At 34.6% G+C, this 22,500-nt stretch overlaps 2 protein-coding genes and 1 pseudogene across 12 annotated transcripts in view; 1 reads left to right on the forward strand and 2 right to left on the reverse strand.

Annotated features, from left to right (window-relative positions):
* LOC145255614 (pleckstrin homology domain-containing family H member 2-like) overlaps positions 1–22,500 on the forward strand; it is a 1,732,783-nt gene that overhangs the window by 295,608 nt on the left and 1,414,675 nt on the right. The gene's annotated exons all lie outside the window — the stretch shown is intronic.
* Positions 1–22,500, reverse strand: part of LOC145255616 (histone-lysine N-methyltransferase SETMAR-like) — a 252,289-nt gene that overhangs the window by 218,992 nt on the left and 10,797 nt on the right. The gene's annotated exons all lie outside the window — the stretch shown is intronic.
* Positions 2,009–2,144, reverse strand: LOC145255948 (U2 spliceosomal RNA; annotated as a pseudogene).

Raw genomic sequence — 22,500 nt, forward strand, 5'->3', positions numbered from 1 at the left:
TACAGATACTGCCTTTAGATTTCCTCTGGTGATTCTCCTGATAGCGTTTGTAATGTTTTCCTTTATTTGGTCTAGATTGTAAGGATTATTTGCATAAACTTTTGTTTTAAAGTCCCACAAAGATAAAAATCACATGATGACAAGTCCGGGGAACGTGGTGGCCATAATCCTTTGCTTATTGTTCTTTCTTCCGTAAACATGTCATGAACTCGTGTCAGTAATCTGTGGGGCGTATGGCATATAGCGCCATCTTATTGGAAAAAGAATCGGATTTTGTCGTGGTGTCAGTTGGAGATTAGATAGTCGGGCTACTTTTAAGTGGGCCGCTTAATCTAAAAAAAAAATTGATTAGAAAACTTGATTTATTGAAAAGAAACGATAAATACAGAACGATAGATACGTTGTGAACAAAATATATGAAAAAAAAGAACAAAATAAAAACTATGAGTTGATGTTTGAACTTTCCTCGTCTCTCTAATTTCTCGTCCCCCCTCGCCAATCTTTCACGATAAACACCCGTCTGGCTGAAACTACTGTCAATAATTTTCCCCACTCTTTATCTGTGCCTACATCCAAACGTAGATTCCATGAGCAGAGCTTCTTTCTCAGAAGTGCATGATTGTGGAACTCTCTTTCGTTGATCTGTTTCCCACCTGACTACAACTTGGATGTCTTCAAGTCCAACATAAACAAATTCCTGACAAACCGGCCCATTAAGTAAGACACCCTATCAAATCTCCAATACTAATGATTACTACAATACTATCTCATTGATTACTGTACACGCAATAACCCTTATCCCTGAGTGGTCTCCGGACCTTGATAAGTGGTGACCCTCATGTAAAAAAAAAAAAAAAATAAATAAATAACAGACCTTCACTTTTCAAGACTTTTGCTAGTTAGAAATATTTCATATCACGTATTTCGAAGGTTTCATTTCTTTGTATTTTTTTTTTTCTCACCTGTTAATAAATTTGTTTTATTGTTAGAAATTCTTGGACTTGTGCTGACTTCCTTATTTCTCGCATTCGTTGTGTTCGACCATTTTTTTTTTTTTTTTTGCATTCCTGTTTGTCTCATAAAAATTAATCCACGTTCCTTGTTTCACCCTTTCTGTATAGAAAGAAAATCTGTACCCCAATGGAACCCTACATGAGTCATACTCTACGCGAAAAAATTGTCCGTATAAAAAGATATTTTATAAAAAAAAACCTTTAAAAAATTCTCCCCTTCTTTTTTTTCTTTTGTTTTCATACCGATTCTCCCCCCCCCTTTTTTAAAAAAAAAACATTTGTCATGCTTGCGCCCTCCGTATCCCCAAGCTGGGAGGCATAAATAAAATGGTATCGCCGTCCAGGATTTGAAACAAGTTGTGAGTTAAAACCTAACTGGGGTCTCCGAGTCATAAGTATTTGTTTGTAAATGAGACACACGGGACAGACGAACACAGGCGGGAAATGTCGGAGTTTTAAAATTTAGGGATAAGAAAATGTCGAAGGTAGAATAATTTCTAAAGTCGTCCACGTGCGAGGGCCTACACAAATTAATCAAAGACGATATTTTAATGGTAGGTAGGCACTCCGGACTAAATGTTATGCCTGTTCTTCGGAAAGCACAATTAATTCCAATAGTAGCTGAATACCTTAAAAGTCAGAATAAGAACTTTGGGACAAAAGCAGATAGAATCTCCAACAGTTGACGGACTATGCAAGCCAGCCAAAGATTACTTAGTTACGGTAAGAAAACACTACGGACTGAACGTAAAACCAGACACGAGAACTTATGATTTAGTCGGGATGGTAACAGACTACCTTTTCAAGAACTCCATGATAGACGGAGACGATAAAAAAGTTGAGAGAAATCCCACAAGTAGGTATTTATTTGCTTCTTCACGTAAGCAAAATGTGACACAAGGTCGGTTTTTATATGGAATGAAGGGGAAAGGGGAGAGGGAGAGGAAGGGGAGGGTATATATAGGGTTGCTCCTACATAGACCAACAACCAATGGTCACAAAGTGCAGAATCTGCGGGAACAGATACTACACTTTGAGATATTAAATCTTTCATCCAGACAAAAATAAACATGAACAAAAAACTTAGGCAGATACTACACTTTGATCTCAGCCAAAAAGCCGAGGAGATGGGGGGTAAGATTGGGCGTAAGCTAGATATGGAAATAAGACGAATTTAATGCCAGCTCAGACAACCAGTAGAAGAGAAAAAGAAAATGAATGCCGATTAGAAATAGACAAAATTGAAAACGGCAGCTATACCAGTTTTCCATATATAAAGAAAATAGTCAGGGAACAGCCTAAAATAAGCACACCATGCGCAGTTCACAGACCGGTACCAGAAAAGGGTCTAGTCAAAGATATGAAAACGGAGAATAGGTTTAAGAATACATTACGCGAATAAAAATTATATTCTCGTGGGATTTCTCGTCTTCGTTTATCATGGAGTTCTTGAAACGGTAGTCTGCTACCATCCCGACTAAATCATACGTTCTCGTGTCTGGTTTTACGTTCAGTCTGTAGTGTTTTCCTGTCGTAACTAAGTCTCTGCCCCCCCCTGCCAATCTCCAATCTCTGGTCACCCCTCGCCAATCTTTCATGAAAAACACTCGTCTAGCTGAAATCACTGTCAATACTCTTCCCCACTCTTTATCTGTGTCTAAATCCAAACGTAGATTCCATGAACAAAGCTTCTTTCTTAGAACGGCACGCCTGTGGAACTCTCTTCCATTTGCCTGTTTCCCAGCTGATTACAACTTGGTTGTCTTCAAGTTCAACATAAACAAATTCTTGATGAGCCGCCCCCTTAAGTAATCCAATTTACCAAATTTCCATCACCAACGATTATTACAATATTATCCTATTGACTTCTGTACACTCTATAACCCTTATTTTCGAGTGGCCTCCGGGCCTTAGAAACGGTATAACACGACCGACCGGTCACTGGCGTGTGACTGGCTTCACGTGTTACACTAATTGTCTTAAAAACGGTCTCGGGAAGACGTAAAGATGGCCAGTCATTAGGGTCTGTGTATCAAGAAAAAAATCGTACCTGAGATGTTGCATGTGGGTGTGGCTTCTTTATTCTCTCAAGATGAACTCTTCACCCTGGTGGCATTCTGGTTGGAATCTTTCTTCGTCCTCCGGACCGCTTCGTTGTTTGATGGAGGCATTCATGGCAGACTCAATAAAACACACAACAAGACACGATCGTAATATTTATGAAATATAATTAACTATTTATTATACAAAAATATATATTACAAAAACAATTTATACTTTACATATCCTACATTTATTAAACTAACTATGCTTAAGTAGTACTGATGGGGGAGGGGGCACCCCCTCTCGTTTACGGAGAGACAGAAACATGCGTGCTCATCCCATGCCGTCCAGACGCAAAAGAGATCTATCTAGAAAGGGAATTCTGGGATTGCATTTCTGTGTATCTCTACGCTTATGGCCAAATCACCACCCGGCCATGCTGTAGAGTGTGTTAGAAACCGTGGCACTAAGATATAGTGGCACAACGGATAAGGCAGTTTGCTCATCTTGGTCAGGCATTGATGCCAAAATGGAGGCAGACACTCCGTGTAGTGTAGAAGTAGATTTTGCAGCAGGCTTATCAACTGCGGATATGTGTGGAAATTTAACCGACTAAGGCTGTATGGAGGCACCAGCCAATACAGGCCTGGAATCTCCACGTGTTGAGACAGACGAAGCTGTATTAGTGCCAAACACGGAAAAGAAGATCCGCGCTAAGACATAGACAAAATGAAACAGGAGACTAGCACTAAAGAAATGAACGAGATAATGAAAGAATATGTTTACGAATTGTTGTACCAACTTCCCACCCTAACTAGTCTTATCGTTATTTCCATGGCAAGTGCTCGTCTGAGCTCCAATCTCTGGTCCCCCCTCGCCAATCTTTCACGAAAAACACCCGTCTAGCTAAAACCACTGTCAATAATTTTCCCCACTCTTTATCTGTGCCTAAATCAAAACGTAGATTCCATGAACAAAGCTTCTTTCTTAGAAGTGCACGCATGTGGAACTCTCTTTCGTTTGCCTGTTTCCCACCTGACTGCAACTTGGATGGTTTCAAGTCCAACATAAACAAGTTCCTGATAAACCGCCCCCCTTAAGTAAGACACTTAAATCATCAAATCTCCATTACTAGCGATTACTACGATATTATCCCATAGATTACTATACACGCAATAACCCTTATCCCCGAGTGGCCTCCGGCCCTTGATAAGTGGTGACTACCATGTAAAAAAAAAAGAAAAGAATAGCAGGTAATATTTTAGCGTTATGTAGAAGCGTGTTGGTCACGAAAAAAGAAGTAATCTTACCTTTGAAGGTGGTAACGAAGACAGATGTGCCGATTGGACAGACTTTGTCTATAAAGGCAGATAACAGTTATGAGATGAGTGCGAAATATCACAGAAAAAGTGAAAAATATGAGGAGGATAAGATGATTAACCACCCCGTTAGGAAACGAGAAAGCATCCGTAGCAGCAGTGGAATCTTCGGGCAAAGAGTTGTGTAGCATCCGTCGCGGTGGCGAACACGATATAAACATCGCCACTCAAGGTGAGTCGATCAGGAATGGGCCGGTCGATGCAAGAAATAAGAAGAGCGACCCGTTGGACCTGACACGTGGTGAAATCCCGCTGATTGAAAGTATCAATGATAGTTTAGCAGCTAAAACTGAGAATAATATACGCTTGTTGTCGAAGTTTTTAAAAAGTTCGCGCTGCAGGCATTGACAGAACTAGTGGTTCTGAAAGAAAGTCAGATTACTGTCGTTGGAGTAATATAGCTGAGGGTCATGTTAATGAGATATCTCCAAAGGAAAAGAGGCGGGGAATTGCGCAAAATGGCAGAAGAAATAAGCAGAGAAGTAACGTAGCTGCTGGTACTATTACTATTGCTAGCGTTTCTAAGAAAGGGGACGCACGATGCTTTGGGATCGTTAAATATCAGACTTCTCATGACGTGACGCTCGGCGGAGAATAAGCCAGTCCATAATGGCAACGGCGGAGGCAATGATGATAAGTTTAATGAAGGCAATTGTGAAGATCCTGGTGAGAGAAAAGAAATTCATCCAGGTACTAGGGAAAAGGTACGAGTGTGTAACCTTGCGACTACTGGCGTTACTACTACTACTACTACTACTACTACTGACAATGCTACTATTTCTACTGATAATAATAATAATAATAATAATAATAAAAAAGAGAGTATCTGAGAGGGAGCAGTTTATAAAGAAAGGCAGCCTAGTTAAACTTTTCCTTGACGGAAGGAGGAAAATTGGTGAAATGAATAACGCTAATAAAACCGTACGTGTCGATTATAATATTCACGAAAGCAAATCGAGTGATAATAAGAAAGCCAGCACGGCTAAGCTTTCTCGTGATGGAAAGAAGATTGGTTAAGCAAATGACGTTCACGAGAATATATGCATCGATGATGATGATGATGTTGGCAAAAACAAGTCGAGGGACAACGACGATAGTAAAGAGGACAAGGGCGAAAATAGAGCTGTCACTCGGACTTAGCGTCAGACGCAAGGTATGTGCGAAAAAGTTAGGATCACAAATAACTGTACCAGACGTAAGACAAGTTCAGTGAAACAATTCCCCACCCAAGCTACGAGAGACTTTACGAAAGTCAAAACCTTTAATGACAATCGTCGCGAAAAGAAATTGCCATTTCGGCCGGCACAATCGTTGGAACAAAGGGGCTATGTTAGAGATGATAATGTTTGAATACACCCCGTCAAATATTGTAATGTTGTGATCATAGCGTAGTATCTATGTTAACTGTGGCAAACAGGGCCAAGGGTCAAAATATTATTATTATTATTATTATTATTATTATTATTATTATTATTATTATTATTATTATTATTATTTGATTTGAGCGACGGCGGCTCGCTGGATCAATTATTATGATTAGAAAAAATAAACAATTAGATTGGGAAAAAGTGATTGATAGCAAATAAAAATATTGCTACAAAAGGAATGTGAAAATAGAAAATAGATGTAAACATGATTTTTGGTTTACATAAACAAATAACTAGATTGAGGTTACATCAGCTGTTGGCCTAAGACACGTCATGAGATGTAGATTTGAGGAGATTCTAATCAATCGTTAGCTAGACACCAGAGAGAACGGATCACTCAAAGGTGGGAATTGGTCTCTCCATGACGCGAGGAACGGTATTTCCTCAGCCAGCCAAGATGTAAAGACGTTGTAATCTTTGAAAATGTCAGCCGAAATCATGAAAATAAATGTTCGTAAATAATTCAGGTATGTGTTGTGTTATTTACATCTGTTAAAAAGAACTGTTTGTCTACAACTGTTTCGATACGTCCACGTCAATCGTTTTCTGTTAGAACTGTTGCATAAATGTTAAAATATACACACTAGACGATCAACTAAATGATACGATGTATATACATACACGCATTTACACGTACAAGAATATACAGATAAAATATAAAACCCACTATTCAACGTGTACGTTGTTATAGAACGTATTCATATACGCACACAACGTAACAATATAACTGCGACGATAAAGGTTTTTTTCTTTTTTTTACATAAGCCATATAAATTTTCGTGAAATAGAAACACACGTGTTGATGTCACAGATAGATACCTCGGCATTACTTATTTTTTTCTTAGTTGCGATAGCGGTAGAATAAACAGAAATATTTAAACTGAGCAAAGGTCTACCGATTCATTTTTTTAATCCTGCTACTAAGTCGGTCTTAAGGGACGTCACGAGTTCATGCCATCATATTTATTTTTAGGCAAGGATGCAGCTATCAAAAGTACTTCATCAGTCAAGAAAACAAAAAGGAATTTCATAAAATCTATTTTTAGACTAAAATACAAGACAGAAAGAAGCGAAAACATCCTTTCCCCGTTTTTTTTTGGTAAGATTCAGCCTCATTTCTTTGCCGCTTGACCATGACGTTTCCCCATGTGCTGGAGAGACGAACGAAAAACATATATCGGTCGAAGGTGAGCTGGCCCATGTAAAGCCTAGCTGCCTGGTTTCCCTAAAGCGGAAAAGTTATCTTTGAAACTGAAACGAATAACAACAAGGAAACACACAAAGAAACGACAGATATGTTGTTAACAAGATATGAAAAAAAAAAAAGAACAAAACAAAAACTGAGTTGATGTTTGAACTTTTTTCGTTTCTCTATAACAGACCCCCCCCCCGTGACGCTATTTTTTTCTTTCATTTTCAGAACTTTTGCTCAGTTCGAAATAGTTAGAAATATCCCATAACCTGTACTTTGACTGTTTCATTTTCTTTGAATTTTTTCTTTCCCCACCTGTTAATAAATTTTTATTTCAAATTGTTTGAATTGTGTTGACTCCGCTATTTCCCGCATCCGTTGTGTTCGCATTCCCGTTTGTCTTATGAAAATTAATCCACGTTCTTTGTTCGTACCCATACGCGAAATAATTATCCATATAAAAAGATATTTTATAAAAGAAAACTTTAAAAAAAAAATTCTTCCCTCCTTTTTTTTCTTTTGTTTTCATATCCACTTTCCCTTTTTTTTTTTTTTTTTACTATTGTCACGCATGCGCCCTCCATATTCCCAAGCGGGGACACACACACACACACACACACACACACACACACATACACACACACGGTAATTCCTTTTTAAGAAGATTGAATCGTCTGATCGTTGAAAACAAGATCCAAGTAAGCACGGCCGGACGGTTCACAGAATTATATACATTATATATATATATATATATATATATATATATATATATATATATATATATATATATACACTAGCAAAAATACCCGTCGTTGACTGGGTTCAAAAACAGCATACAGAAAATGGACACTGATTTATGAAAGTATGATAGGTTATGAAAAGGAAGGCTTGTAAAGAGATAGCTTCGAATTTGGAGGTATCAAAACCAAAGCAAAATATGATGAAAGTAAAAATAAAATAGATAAACCCCATAATTTATTATACCATAACTGTTCACACTGAAACACTTATCACAATAGTCTGTGGATCTATATTAAAAAAACCTTGTTAAACTTTGTGAAATATTTCCATTCTATGGAGGTTAGGCGCGAACGAACACCCAATAATTTTATTATACCATATTTCTTCAAACTGAAACATAATTATCAAAGTATACTTACGCAGATAGATATAAATAGTCTTTATTAAAGTTTGTGCCTATTTCCATTCTATGGAGGCCAGGCGCGAACGCAGACCCCACAATTTTATTATACCATCCCTATTTAAGTTAAAACATACTTATCAAAGTATTATTATGTACATCTATATCAAAAAACACTTGTAAACGTTTTTTTTTTAATTTTTTAATTTTTTATTTCCGAACGCAGACCTCACAATTTTAAGGAACCACCGTTCTGCCAGATCAAACATACCCATTCCTGTGTCTCGATACATCTTCTATCATTATATGTAATCAGTTTTTTAAAATAGTCAACCATATAGGAGCCTATTCGTGACTAGACACACACACACGTTCAGCCTTATATATATATATATATATATATATATATATATATATATATATATATAACTGTCGGTATTTCTGTCTGTCTGTCTGTCTGTCTGTTTCCATATTTTCTAACTTCAAACTGAAAGTTGCAGAGTGGCGCTAGAGGCCTCAAGTGATTGTATTTGATATGGACCGTTTTTTAATGGGTTTTTAGGCAGTTAAAATTGCTTTTAAGTGGTCAAAAATGGGTCAAAATTGAAAAAAATCGTTAAGCATTTTGTACAGTTATTTTAGATATTTTTAATTTTTAATCGGTTTATATACGTGTCACGTTTGCACAGCAGTAACGTCATCAACTTTGAATGCTACAGGTTCGGTTTCAATTCTAGCTGATGGCACCTAAATACCTTTTTCTTTACTTTTGAATTCATGACTCCATAATAATTTATAAGAAATCTGGACAAATTAAAATATCATGTTTAAGCGTATTTTACGCCCGGGCAAAGCCGGGCACCCCCCGCTAGTATATATATATATATGTGTGTATGTATGTATGTATGTATGTATGTATGTATGTGTGTGTGTGTGTGTGTGTAGATTAACCAAAAGGATTTGAAAGTTTAATACACGAAATAAAATAGTAAGAAGTTTAATTAGAAATAGTTAAGCCAATTTAAATACTTTTCTATTCGACACTTTAAAGGCTTTCAATTTCCTTTAATTCGCCATCATCATTATAATCACAATCATCATTATAATCACCATCATATTCAATTTTCAACTTTCTCTCGTCTATTTCCATCATTTCCTCCTGTGTTTTCCTTGATCTTCCCCTGTGAACTGGACCTGCTATCTCAACTGTTCTACATTTACTAACTCAAGAACTGTCATTCATTCTGACAACATCAATGTATATCACTTTTGATAACACTCTGCTGTTCACATATAAACCATATACACGCATGCGCGCACATACTCACACTCTCCCCCCTCTCTCTCTCTCTCTCTCTACCTACCTACATATAATAGAATCTTATACATGTTTAATCTTGATAATAGAAAGAAACAATGACCATAAATTGATAACACTCCCAAGAGTGAAAGCAACCAGACATAAGTTCAATGGGCATTCATTCGATTTTACACGATAATATATATATATATATATATATATATATATATATATATATATATATATATATACTCCTATAAATTTGTTTTTTGTGTGTATTGATATTCATATTAAAAAACTTTTTTTTCTATTATTTAAAAAGAAAATACAACTTTGTTATATATGGTTCGTAGAATTGCATTCATCTGCAAAATATCTAGCTAATTTGCATATTCTTTTAAACATTCATTTTAATTAATTCCCTATTAGTTTTTTCGGTTTTCTTATGGGATGATCATCTTTAGTTAACTATTACGTGTAATTATATTCATGCAGATATTCTACATGATTTAAACTTGCATAATATTTGCGTAAAAAAAATAGTAAATATATGCGTATATATATATTTGTTTAAAAAATTCTGCCTACCAAACTCCTCCGTCAGTTTTTGGTCTACAGACATGAAAATTAATATATAGGGTATTCGAACCCATGCAAAACTTGAAATTTGGGATATAGGGTATTCAGACATGTGGAGAACTTTTTAATCGGATTTCATCCGGAAAAAGGGCTGCTAAGGAGTCAAAATTGAAAAAGTGGTATTTGTGGGTTATCGGATTTTTATTTGTTTTTCAATTGTTTCAAGTTGCGGCAACATTTTTCTTTTCTTTTTTTAATTAAAAAGTAAATGTTAATGTTATGACCTTTGTTTACATTTCCTCTACAAGTATAGAATAAAAAATATCGCGTCGTAAATTATGAGATGAAAAAAAAAATGGACGAATCTTTTAGTAAACGAGAATTGTCTCCCTTTGCACAATGACAAATTGTAAAACAGCGCCCCTTTTTTCGGGTGAAAAAGAAAAAAAAGAAAGAAAATTTCATTCTAATGTTGCTTCACAATAACTATTTGCGTGTGAATGCACTTAATTCCTGAACCAATAAAAATCCATTAATGTTGGTTTATTAAAACGGAGTGGGAGGGGGGGCATATCTATCCTAAGCTTTATCTTCCCCCACTTCATTTCATCCTCCGTTCCGCAGACATTTCCATTACTGCATCTGATGGTTTCCGTATGCGGCCACACTGCGCAAGAAATAAAAAGGAAATCATGTCAGTTAGAGATTGATTTTTATTTCTATTGTAAATTGTCGGCTAGAAATCGGACGCTGCGGAGAAACAAACTCAAACATCAGGGCGGATCGTTCCAGATCCTCCGAAGAAAGCGTAAGGGAAAAATGAATCGGACATTTAAATGCGCCTCATCTATTATCCTTGCAGCTGTGTTAGAAACTTTATGATCCGATGTGACGACAGGATAATGTATGTTTGCCGAGATGTAATTAAACATTCTTTGAGATGGAAAATACCTCACCCCTTCCCCGTGTAAGTAGCAGGGAGTATTTTAATGTGCTATTGACCTCCTATCCCCATCCTTGCATCCTTAATTGTGTGCAGTACTAAAATTTATAATTGTTGTATAGAAAGTATTGACATTCCTTTTCCTTGTAAAATGAACCATTCCCACTAACATATCAACAACAATGATGCCAGGTTCAAAGAGTATGACGGTAGCATAAGTACAGTCTTCCAACTTGTCGCTACATATTAAATTTGTCACTCAAAGTTTTTCTTCGCGTTTTTCTTGCCTTCTTCTTCTTCTTCTTCTTCTTCTTCTTGTTTGAATTTTTCTTCTACATCATCTTCGAATTTTTTGTCTTTTTCTCTTCTGCTTCTTTTTCTTCCTATTTTCTTCCTCCTTTTCTTCTTTCTCTTCCCTTCCCTCTTTTTCTTCTTTTTCTTTCTCTTCTTCTTCTCCTTTTTTTTCCTTGTTTAATTTTCCTTCTTCTTCATCCTCTGATTCATCCTCTTCATGCACGTTTTTCATATTCCTCTTCTATTTTCCTCCCCTCTTCCTCCTTTTCTTCCTTTCTTTCTTGTCTTCAATCCTTCTCTTACCAAATCATATCCAAGATAGCCAATTTCATCATCTGCCCATTAAACCTCGAAGAAATAAGCGAATACACTTACAGAAATGAATAAATATTTTCATGGAATTCGTTCACGGAACTCTCCATTTAACTATTGATTATCCTTGCTGCCAACAAAACAAAATTCACGCCAAAAAAAAAAAGACCCGAGAGAATTGAGCATTCCATCACAGCTGAGAGCTTCTAATTCGAACGACTGGATTAGATCAATTCCATTTTATCTACATTATTGACTTTCTTCTTGGTTAACCAAGAGATGAGGATGCGCATTCGCATTGCTTTTATTTGCGAATAAACAATGGAATTTTTTTTTTTTTTTTAAAGATGCAGCAATTTCGTCTGAATTGAAACGCCAGTCAAAACGTAAACATATTGTTTCAAGCTTTTGAAAGATGAACGAAAAAGATAGTTTTATATTTAAGAAACATGACAGATGAACAAAGTCAAAGAATGACAGACCAACGAAAATGTTATTCCAAACTAAAGCATGACAGACCAACGAAAATGTTATTTAAAACTAAAGCATGATAGACCAACGAAAATGTTATTTAAAACTAAAGCATGACAGACCAACAAAAATGTTATTTCAAACTAAAGCATGATAGACCAACGAAAATGTTATTTAAAACTAAAGCATGACAGACCAACGAAAATGTTATTTAAAACTAAAGCATGACAGACCAACAAAAATGTTATTTAAAACTAAAGCATGACAAACCAACAAAAATGTTATTTAAAACTAAAGCATGACAGACCAACGAAAATGTTATTTAAAACTAAAGCATGACAGACCAACGAAAATGTTATTTAAAACTAAAGCATGACAGACCAACAAAAATGTTATTTAAAACTAAAGCATGACAGACCAACGAAAATGTTATTTCAAACTAAAGCATGATAGACCAACGAAAATGTTATTTAAAACTAAAGCATGACAGACCAACGAAAATGTTATTTAAAACTAAAGCATGACAGACCAACGAAAATGTTATTTAAAACTAAAGCATGACAGACCAACGAAAATGTTATTTAAAACTAAAGCATGACAGACCAACAAAAATGTTATTTCAAACTAAAGCATGACAGACCAACGAAAATGTTATTTAAAACTAAAGCATGACAGACCAACAAAAATGTTATTTAAAACTAAAGCATGACAGACCAACAAAAATGTTATTTCAAACTAAAGCATGACAGACCAACGAAAATGTTATTTAAAACTAAAGCATGACAGACCAACAAAAATATTATTTAAAACTAAAGCATGACAGACCAACGAAAATGTTATTTCAAACTAAAGCATGACAGACCAACGAAAATGTTATTTCAAACTAAAGCATGACAGACCAACAAAAATGTTATTTCAAACTAAAGCATGACAGACCAACGAAAATGTTATTTCAAACTAAAGCATGACAGACCAACGAAAATGTTATCTAAAACTAAAGCATGACAGACCAACAAAAATGTTATTTAAAACTAAAGCATGACAGACCAACAAAAATGTTATTTCAAACTAAAGCATGACAGACCAACGAAAATGTTATTTCAAACTAAAGCATGACAGACCAACGAAAATGTTATTTAAAACTAAAGCAAGACGAACTGACAATAAATGTTATTTCGTACTTTAGCGTGATAACGAAACAGAAATGATATTTTAAACTTAAGCCTGATAGACCAACAAAAATGTTATTTAAAACTTAAGCATGATAAAAATGCGACTTGATGACAGATCAACAAAAAAGCGAGTTCAAGCTTAAGCATGAGAAAAAAAATCTTGCAAACTTTCTTTTTACTCTTGTTCACCATAAACAAGGCGTGTTGTCACTTGTATACAAAGTGCTACTATTAAGTACCATGTTTACGAGGAACTATGCAAAAATGATTATGTTTTAGCAAAGAATGCAAAGGAGATAGGATTAGAAATAAACCAAGAGAAAACTGAATGTATGTCTACAGCTAAATCACAGATTAATCTAAACATGACTATTCACAGTAAACCCATTAAACAGGTCACTCAGTTCGTTTATTTAGGGCATACACTGACTTTCTCCAGTTATCGCTAGACGACGTTAAAACACAGAATTGTTTTTTTCAAAAACACAGCATCATTCTAAAATCAAAAAGGATGCCAATAACTGTTAAATTAAAAGTTCGTTTAATTTATGTCATCCCGACAGTTTTATATGAACTTGATTGTAATGCATGGACTAAACAACCAGCCAATCGTATTGAGGTGTTTCAAAATCACGTAAGGCGTTTCATTACTGGATATCGTCTGATCGAAAAAAAAACAACAACAAAATATCCATCTTCTGTCAAACTACTTCCCTATCCCCTCTATTTGCTAAAATCAAAAGTAAAACCCTTAAACTTTTTGACCATGTCAAACGATCAACCACTGACCTGTCAAAGTTATGCTTTGAGGGTATGTTAGAAGGTAAAAGAGGCAGGGGAAAGCCAAGGAGAAGGTGGAGAGAAAAATGTTTTTGAATGGACATCTCTCAACAGTTCGGCGTCCAGCAACCAACTTGCCCTGGATCGGAAAGAATGGCGAAAAATAAGTCATGTAGGTTCACAATCAGCACCGAACGGAAGATGCGACTCCTGGTGATGTAAAATGTCGGTTTAGATTATGTTTAACCTGCTGCATGTCAGTACAGTTAGGGAAGCAGAAAACAGGGAGGGAATTTCAAAGTCTAGCAGTCCGAATGAAGAGGCTTTTAAAGTAAAAGGAAAGCAGAAAGATTGACGCCTTTCTGGTTTTAACCAGCAATCGACTGTTTGTCAGTGAGAGAGAGAGAGAGAGAGAGAGAGAGAGAGAGAGAGAGAGAGAGAGAGAGAGAGAGAGAGAGAGAGAGCATAGATTTGGAGGCTTAATCGGTTAACCCACCATAATTATTGGAAAAAATTGTAATGGTGCATAAAACGAGACCCTAAGTTTCAAAGATGGCGGCAGGTCTGTCAATTGAGTTATGGAAGCACAGAATTGATACAATACTTTCACTATTCTTCTAAATTGCTTACTTCTATAGTTGGGCAAAAATATTAAGATTTTTTTTGTTAATATATTTTTTCTAATATATTTACGTTTTTTTTTTTTTATGTACTATATTTAAATATACTTTATTAAACCTGCACAGTCTATTACGATCGTCGCCGAGTTAAAAAAAAAATAATACTTTTGAGAGTTAACTATATTTTACGCTTATTTGTTCACCCCCCCTTATAATAAAAAAATATAAAAATATGCTCGCTTTCTTTACCAATTGATTTTGTGCGTTTTAATCGCATAAAAATATCTGAACAGTTTGACAAAATATAAACACAGTTATTTGAAAAAGATATGCGATTAAAAAACACAAAATCTATTGATAAAGAAAACTTAAATATTTTTATATATTTTTAGTTTAAAGAGGGTGAAAAAATAAACGTAAAATATAGTTAACTATAAAAATAATATATTTTTTAAATCGGCGATGATCGTAATAGACTGCACAGGTTTAAATAAAGTCTATTTAAATAAAGTCTATTTAAATAAAGTCTATTTAAATAATGTATATTTAAATAAAGTATATTTAAATAAAGTACATTTAAATAAAGTATATTTAAATAAAGTATATTTAAATAAAGTATATTTAAATAATGTATATTTAAATAAAGTATATTTAAATAATGTATATTTAAATAATGTATATTCAAATAAAGTATATTTAAATAAAGTATATTTAAATAAAGTACATTTAAATAAAGTACATTTAAATAAAGTACATTTAAATAAAGTATATGTAAATAAAGTATATTTAAATATAGTACATTAAAAAAAATTAGAAAAATATATTAACAAAAAATATCTTAATATCTTGTTCAAATATATAAGTAAGCAGTTTTGAAGAATAGCGAAAGTATTGTATCAATTTTGTGCTTCCATAACTCAATTGACAGACCTGCCGCCATCTTTGAAACTTAGGGTCTCGTTTTATGTGTATTACCAAAAATGTTATATAGACTAATTGTGCGAAGTTTCACCGCACCACTCTCACTTATGGATGTTGGCAACATTCATGTGCCCCCCCTCCTCTAAGTGGAATGTAATATAGAGAATGGGGTGCGTACAAAGAAGAGCAGCAAAGCCGATCAAAAGGGTAAAAGACTAGAGTTATAGGAAGATATAAAAAGGCTTTAATAAGATCTGTGGATGAAATGTAGATATCCCCATACTCTCCAACACAATTCTTAATAAACGTGGTAGCACGGATAGCCTCGAGGCTCTGCTTTTGCTTACCATAAAGCACTACGTCAGTTGGGCTAGAGAGAGAGAGAGAGAGAGAGAGAGAGAGAGAGAGAGAGAGAGATGAGACTGTTGCATACTTACTATGTGTGAATATAATATTCAGATGGGAACGCACAAAAAAGAATGACAAAACTTTAAATAGTGTAAATTTTACAAAGTGAGATTATAAAATTAGGGTGAACTACTTTACTCTTCTTTTAGATCGGGACATTGTTCTGTGCACGATCCCGGGTTGCTATAGCCATCCGTATTTATGGCTTACACCAGCTAAATCATATTCTTGTGTGGAGAAACCAGGATGTATTCATAATCCTTAGATCAAGTTAGAACACAGATAACCCCAAGAGTCCACTTTTGCTTGCCACAGGAGACTACGTCAGCCCGGCTGAAGAGAGAGAGAGCTCAAACTCTGTTGTTCATTTGCCATGTGTGAATGTAATATTGAAATCAGAATGCACTCAAAAAAGGCACAAAACTTGAAAGAGTAAAATATTGCAGTTACAAGATGAAATCTGGAAAAATTAGGATGAGCTACTTTACTAAAAAGAAGAGACAGTCCTAACTATCGTGGAAATTTCAATATATTTCTACTTAATCTGGAAAGTTACTGTAAAATCAAATTTCCAAAAAACTAAATCTATTAAACAAGTGAACATTTTGTTTAAACAAAGAAATAGAATTTTGTGAAACAAGTTCTCGGATCAGATAAAGAACATAGAACTAAAAATGATATGCATACTTAAGGATATCCTAAGCATAAATATTATCAAATAAAATCAAAACTTAATGGAATTTTAATTTATGGATGTTGGCAATCTTCACATGGGCCCTCCTGTAATTAGCAGATTTAAGAAAGAATTGGGGAAACCAATGCCAGCCATGGAATCTCTGTAGTCCAAAAGGCGTAAATGATGACTCATACGACTTTATCCTTTACATCACCACATACTACTACTACTACTACTACTACTAATAATAATAATAATAGTAATAATAATAATAATACTTAAATGGTGGCGACTATGGCTATGCTGATGCTGACTCCGACTAGCGACCTGGCCATGCAAAGTTTGAATCTTTTCATTTCCAAAGTACATCTTTCAAAATGGATGTTGCCTGTCATCCGATCGTTTCCCGGGGCGAGATACTTTGTCGTGGGGACATTTCTTGAACTGTTGTTACATCCTGGGAACGGCAACGAGCTCCCCCGGCTGTTAGACACGATCAAATGGTAGGCACATCCTATGCATCAAGGGGTTTGTATGGCGTCGGCTGGTGTGGATCTAGTTATCTTTACGGGCAACATTTCCATCGTTAGCATTTTTCATGACAAGAACTGCTTACTTGAAATTTGAACGCTTCACAAAATGGTGAACAAAGTCATTTTTCATAAAAATATAATTCTTTTATTTTAACACTATATTAAAACTGACCCGATGCATGCGTCGTTTTGTGGCTCGCCTGCTCAGCATCTCAGCTTCCACTGCTAACATCCGTCATAGACAGAATTCAACTTTCAACTCTATTTTACAATACAATTCAATTATCCACTCTTTCTTCAATGAAAGAGAGTGAAAAGGAAGAGGGAGGGAGAGAGAGAGAGAGAGAGAGAGAGAGAGAGAGAGAGGCATACAGAGAGACAGAGAGACAGACAGAAAGAAATATGCATTTTAATGCACGTTTTGTTTCAGATGTCAGCATACAAGGCTGACTTTTTGGGCACCTGGGGCCTCGGATTATTTTGATACAACCGAGTTTTGTAACCAACTGTCAATCTCCATGCGCTGACAGCAACAATCTTTAAAATGTGCACTCACTGAGATGTGTGTTCGCCTCCCCATGAGGGCAAGCGCACATCTGATAAAGGATAAGTTTGTCATAAGAGCCCCAAATTCAAAGACTTGGCCATGGAAGTTTGTTAATCCCATTTGGACTCAACCAATGTTGTGTCGCCCTAAAAGAGTGACAGTGGACTTTGCTTTCTATAAATAGGGAGTTAACTAGGTTCATTTACCACTTGTGAATATTGGTAGGAGCCCTACATGTAATATTGAAGCATATTTAGCAAAATTAATGTTTCCTTTGCCCTCCACCAGGTCTGAGCAACCATCACTCCAAATTGTATCCCATACCATAACTGTGTTTCAGCATTTACTGCAATCTTAAAATTAAACTCTTGTTAAAGGAGCCTCCTACCTATACGCTTCCACCGTCGGGAAATAATGCCAATCGTGACTCACCAGAGAAAAATGATATTGGTTTTCACAAGGTTCTCCCGAAACGGTTTCTCACACATTGTTCCACAGGCAATCTTCAACAGTCTCACCTATAAGTATTCGATTCTAGAAAGAACTGCTGGGAATCAATGCTGACAACTGAATTGATTCTTTCAAAGAAAAAAAAAAAAAAAACAGAATGTTATACTTGTTGGCTAAAAAAAATGTCGTACCTTGTTGATCCCTATATATTTATGCTTCTGTTTATTTAAAATTAACCTACAAAATATCTTGAAAGAATTTCCATTAAAATTTTTTTTCAAATCTTGTTAGCAGACAATAACCAAACATTAAATTGAGCCGCAAAGAATTGAGTGAATCGTTGCAGCTGAGAATTTCGAATGAATAACAAAATCTTTTTATTGCAAGTTTTTATTTTTGTGGACAATCCAAGAGAATTATAAACATCACTTTTATTTTAACACACCATAATAGAGGAATAAGATATATATATATATATATATATATATATATATATATATATATATATATATATATATATATATTGTATTGGTAATAATTATTTGTTTGTTCAAAACAAAATATATAAGTGTGTCCACCAATATATATATATATATATATATATAGATATAGCATAAGCCTGAAGAGTCCTAGAGTGGATGAAACACAGAATATTCAGGGTAGCTTAATCGCCATATATATTTTATAACTTACTATATATATATATATATATATATATATATATATATATATATACTAGCTGTACCCTACCATGCGTTGCAGTGGCTCAATTTGGTGTAATGTAAAAATTTAATAAAAAGAGAAAAATGCATGTTTCTTATATTCTTAGTACAGCAATCCACTCCAAAAAGTGAAAAAGAAAACGAAAATGAAAAAAAATGGTACTCTTGCAAAATTTGATCTGGATCCTCGGGAGTTTCTGTCAATCATTCATGGTTTGGACTCGACCAACAATCAGTGGATGAAGCCGAACGTAGCAAAAATGTTGAAACGCTAAATGTTTTTTTTGGTGTTGTTTTCTGTATACAAAAATGTGAGTTAGTAATTAATATTTGGTTGATGGGGGGGGGGGGTTACTATACACAGATTCGAAAAAGTTGTCCAAAAACAAATAAATGAAAGCAAAGGTAAGGTAAGTTACTTTTCTACCTAACTGGATAATTGTTTAGTGTTTTTATGTAATGTAAAATGTTTAATCGGCTCGAAAAACAGAAATGGTCGCAGACTCTGTTGAATACGTTATATTTGGGAAAGTAAGTTGAAAACTAAAAACTATACAAAACAGTGCCTGAAACCCAACAAATATATGTTACCATAACATAGGCTGGCATAATCGGTGGGTTTCTGCCAATATTTTGTATAGTTTTTTAGTTTTAACTCACTTTCTCTAACTTAAAGTAATCAACAGTGTCCGCCACCATTTGTAGCTTTCAAATACCCTGATAAACACTGTTTTTCAAGCCGACTAAACGTTACATTAAATGAAAAGGGTTCATATTACTAAACACAGATACAAAAAAGTTGTCAAAAAATAAATATATAACAAATAAATGTTATCAAAGGCAAGAAAAGTAAATGTTCTACCTAACTGGATAAGATTTTAGTGTTTTTATGTAATGTATAATCGGTTCAAAAACATTCAATGTTTATCGGTATATCTGAAAAATACAAATGGCGGCAGACTGTATCGAACACGTTAAGTTTGGGGAAATTTTGGGAAAATCAGTTTAAACTAAAAAACTATACAAAATAGTGTTAGGAACTCACTCAATATATGTTATCATGACGTAGGCTGGCATATAATCGGTGGTTTTAAACTTTTGCTCGATACAGGTGACGACTTTTAAAAGTCCCTTTTAGTGATTACCTGGTTTGAGGATATTTGTACAACTAAACGGCAAATCTGCTCCAAAAAATCCGGTATTATTTTACTTTAAAGCCCGTTTAACGTTCGTATATAACGAAATATTTTATTGCAGATTTTGGTGTGCTAAAAACGAATCTCCAAACCGTTTCCGTAGCAAAAAGAAAGTTTTCATGATATTCATGAAATTCCTTTTTCGAAAAGTGGGTGATCACTTTTCAATGTAAATTTAACTTAGAATGAGCACCCACTTTCTGGCCACCTGAGAGAGGTGCATTTTTCTGTGTGTTTCTTGGCTAAAAAGTTTTTTGTTTGGTAATAACCTCTGAACTCTGGGACTATTTTCCATTTCACAGCCGTAGCCTTCGTTTACGCTATGCGTGAGCATAAACGAAAGCTGTTTAGCCAATAAACATGGGAAAAAATCCCCCCTCTCTCAGGTGGCTAGAAAGTGGGTGCTCATTTTAAGTTAAATTTACATGTAAAAGTGATCGCCCACTTTTCGAAAAAGTAATTTCTTCATATCATAAAAACTATTTTTTTGCAACGGAAACGGTTTGCAGATTCGTTTTTAGCACACCGAAATCTACAAAAAATTTTTTGTTATATACGAACGTGAGACGCACAGCCCTTAATAGAAAATTATATCAAAAATCCGGGGGAAAATAGTTTTCAATAAAAACAGCAAATGAATTCGATAGAAAAAAAATGGATGTTATGTTTTTTTTTAATTTTTCTGTGTGTTTCTTGGCTAAAAAGTTTTTTGTTTGATTTCTTTTGCATGGTATTAACCCCTGAACTATGGGACTATTTTCTATTTCACAGCCGTAGCCTTTGTTTATGCTACGCGTGAGCATAAACGAAAACTGTTAAATATGCACTCGCGTACCAAACTGCCTTGTCAAAAAACCTTTAAGCCAATAAACACGGAAATAAATGCCCCTTCCTCAGGTGGCCAGAATGTGGGTGCTCATTTTAACTTAAATTTACATGGAAAAGTGATCACCCACTTTTCGAAAAAAAATTTCTTCATATCATGAAAACTATTTTGGTACTCATTGGGCGTTGATTTCCATGGCGACCCGCAGAATTATTTAATGGTCGTTCCCTTAGTCCCCCCCTGTCAAGGCTAACACATGTGCATGTAACATTTTTTATTTATTTACTTACGTGGCGGAGTTATACAACCATCACCCCCATGCGAATTTCTATACTGATAGGTTTTTTGAAATTTTTTCACTGGATTATTATTGATTGAACACTAACCAGATTATGAAAAAAAATTGAAAAAAAAAAAAAATTATTTCAACATTTGAAAGGGGTACTCACTTTTTAGTTACCACGTTCTGGTAAATCGGTCATCCATTTTTTTTGTTTTTTTTGGCTAAATACCGAAGTGTCTTCGGGAGATATAAAATGGTCGCATGTTGATGAAGCAATGTATCGGGAGGCGTACGGGATGGAAAATTATTGGTAAATTTTTAGATTAGGTCCACCTCCTCAATTTTCTTTTAAATGACGACTTGTAATGGTTTTCGAGTATGCTGAATACGAAAATCGCATTGAAATTTTGCAGAAATAAGTAGTTATCAAGATATAAAAAGTTGTATTATGCATTGTAATCTTTGGCGGCCATCTTTTTTACGCGCGTGCATTTGTTTATGGCGCGTGCGCGCTTAAAAAGATGGCCGCCAAAGAATACAATGCATCATATAACTTTTTATATCTTGATAACTACTGATTTCCGCAAAATTTCAATGCGATTTCCGTATTCAGCATACTCGAAAACCTCTAAATGTAGTCATTTAGAGGAAAATTGAGGAGGTGGATCTAATCTAAAAAAATACCAAATTATTAAACATTTCGGTACTCATACAGAGAGTGATCCGTGCTGAAATAATAATGTTATTATTTTAAAAGCCATTCTTAACATGGGGAGGGGAGGGTGTTTTGCACCTATTCTGTACTTTAACCTTACAATTGAATAAAAAAACATATCATAAAACTTTAATTAAACGTGGAAATACGATTTAAAAAATAGCGCGGATCACTCTCTGCATTAGCACCAACATTTCTCCAGCATGTTAGTGAAATTTATAATACTTAAAAAAATTAAAAAAAAAAAAGAAAGTTTTGAAAAAAAACAAAAAACCCTCACCTTTCATAAAAACAAATTATTTAAAACAAAAAACAAAAAAAAACACCCACAAACTGACTTTTAACTAAATAAGTAAAAAAAAACAAATTTTTTTAAACTCGAAACTTTATTTTCATAAAAACAATAAAAAAAGTCATGTTCAATCTATTTTTTTTTCTTTGAGAAACAAATATATTTCTGACTTACAAATGCGGTAGAGACTCATTATTTTTACTTTCTATGGTTTTGATATACCGCGTTTTTATTGGTTACAAAATGGGTGACTGATTTATCAGAA

The sequence above is a fragment of the Euprymna scolopes genome, chromosome 31 (genome assembly GCF_053919585.1).
Source record: "Euprymna scolopes isolate OS-2025 chromosome 31, ASM5391958v1, whole genome shotgun sequence".
NCBI classification, from domain to species: Eukaryota; Metazoa; Mollusca; class Cephalopoda; order Sepiida; family Sepiolidae; genus Euprymna; species Euprymna scolopes.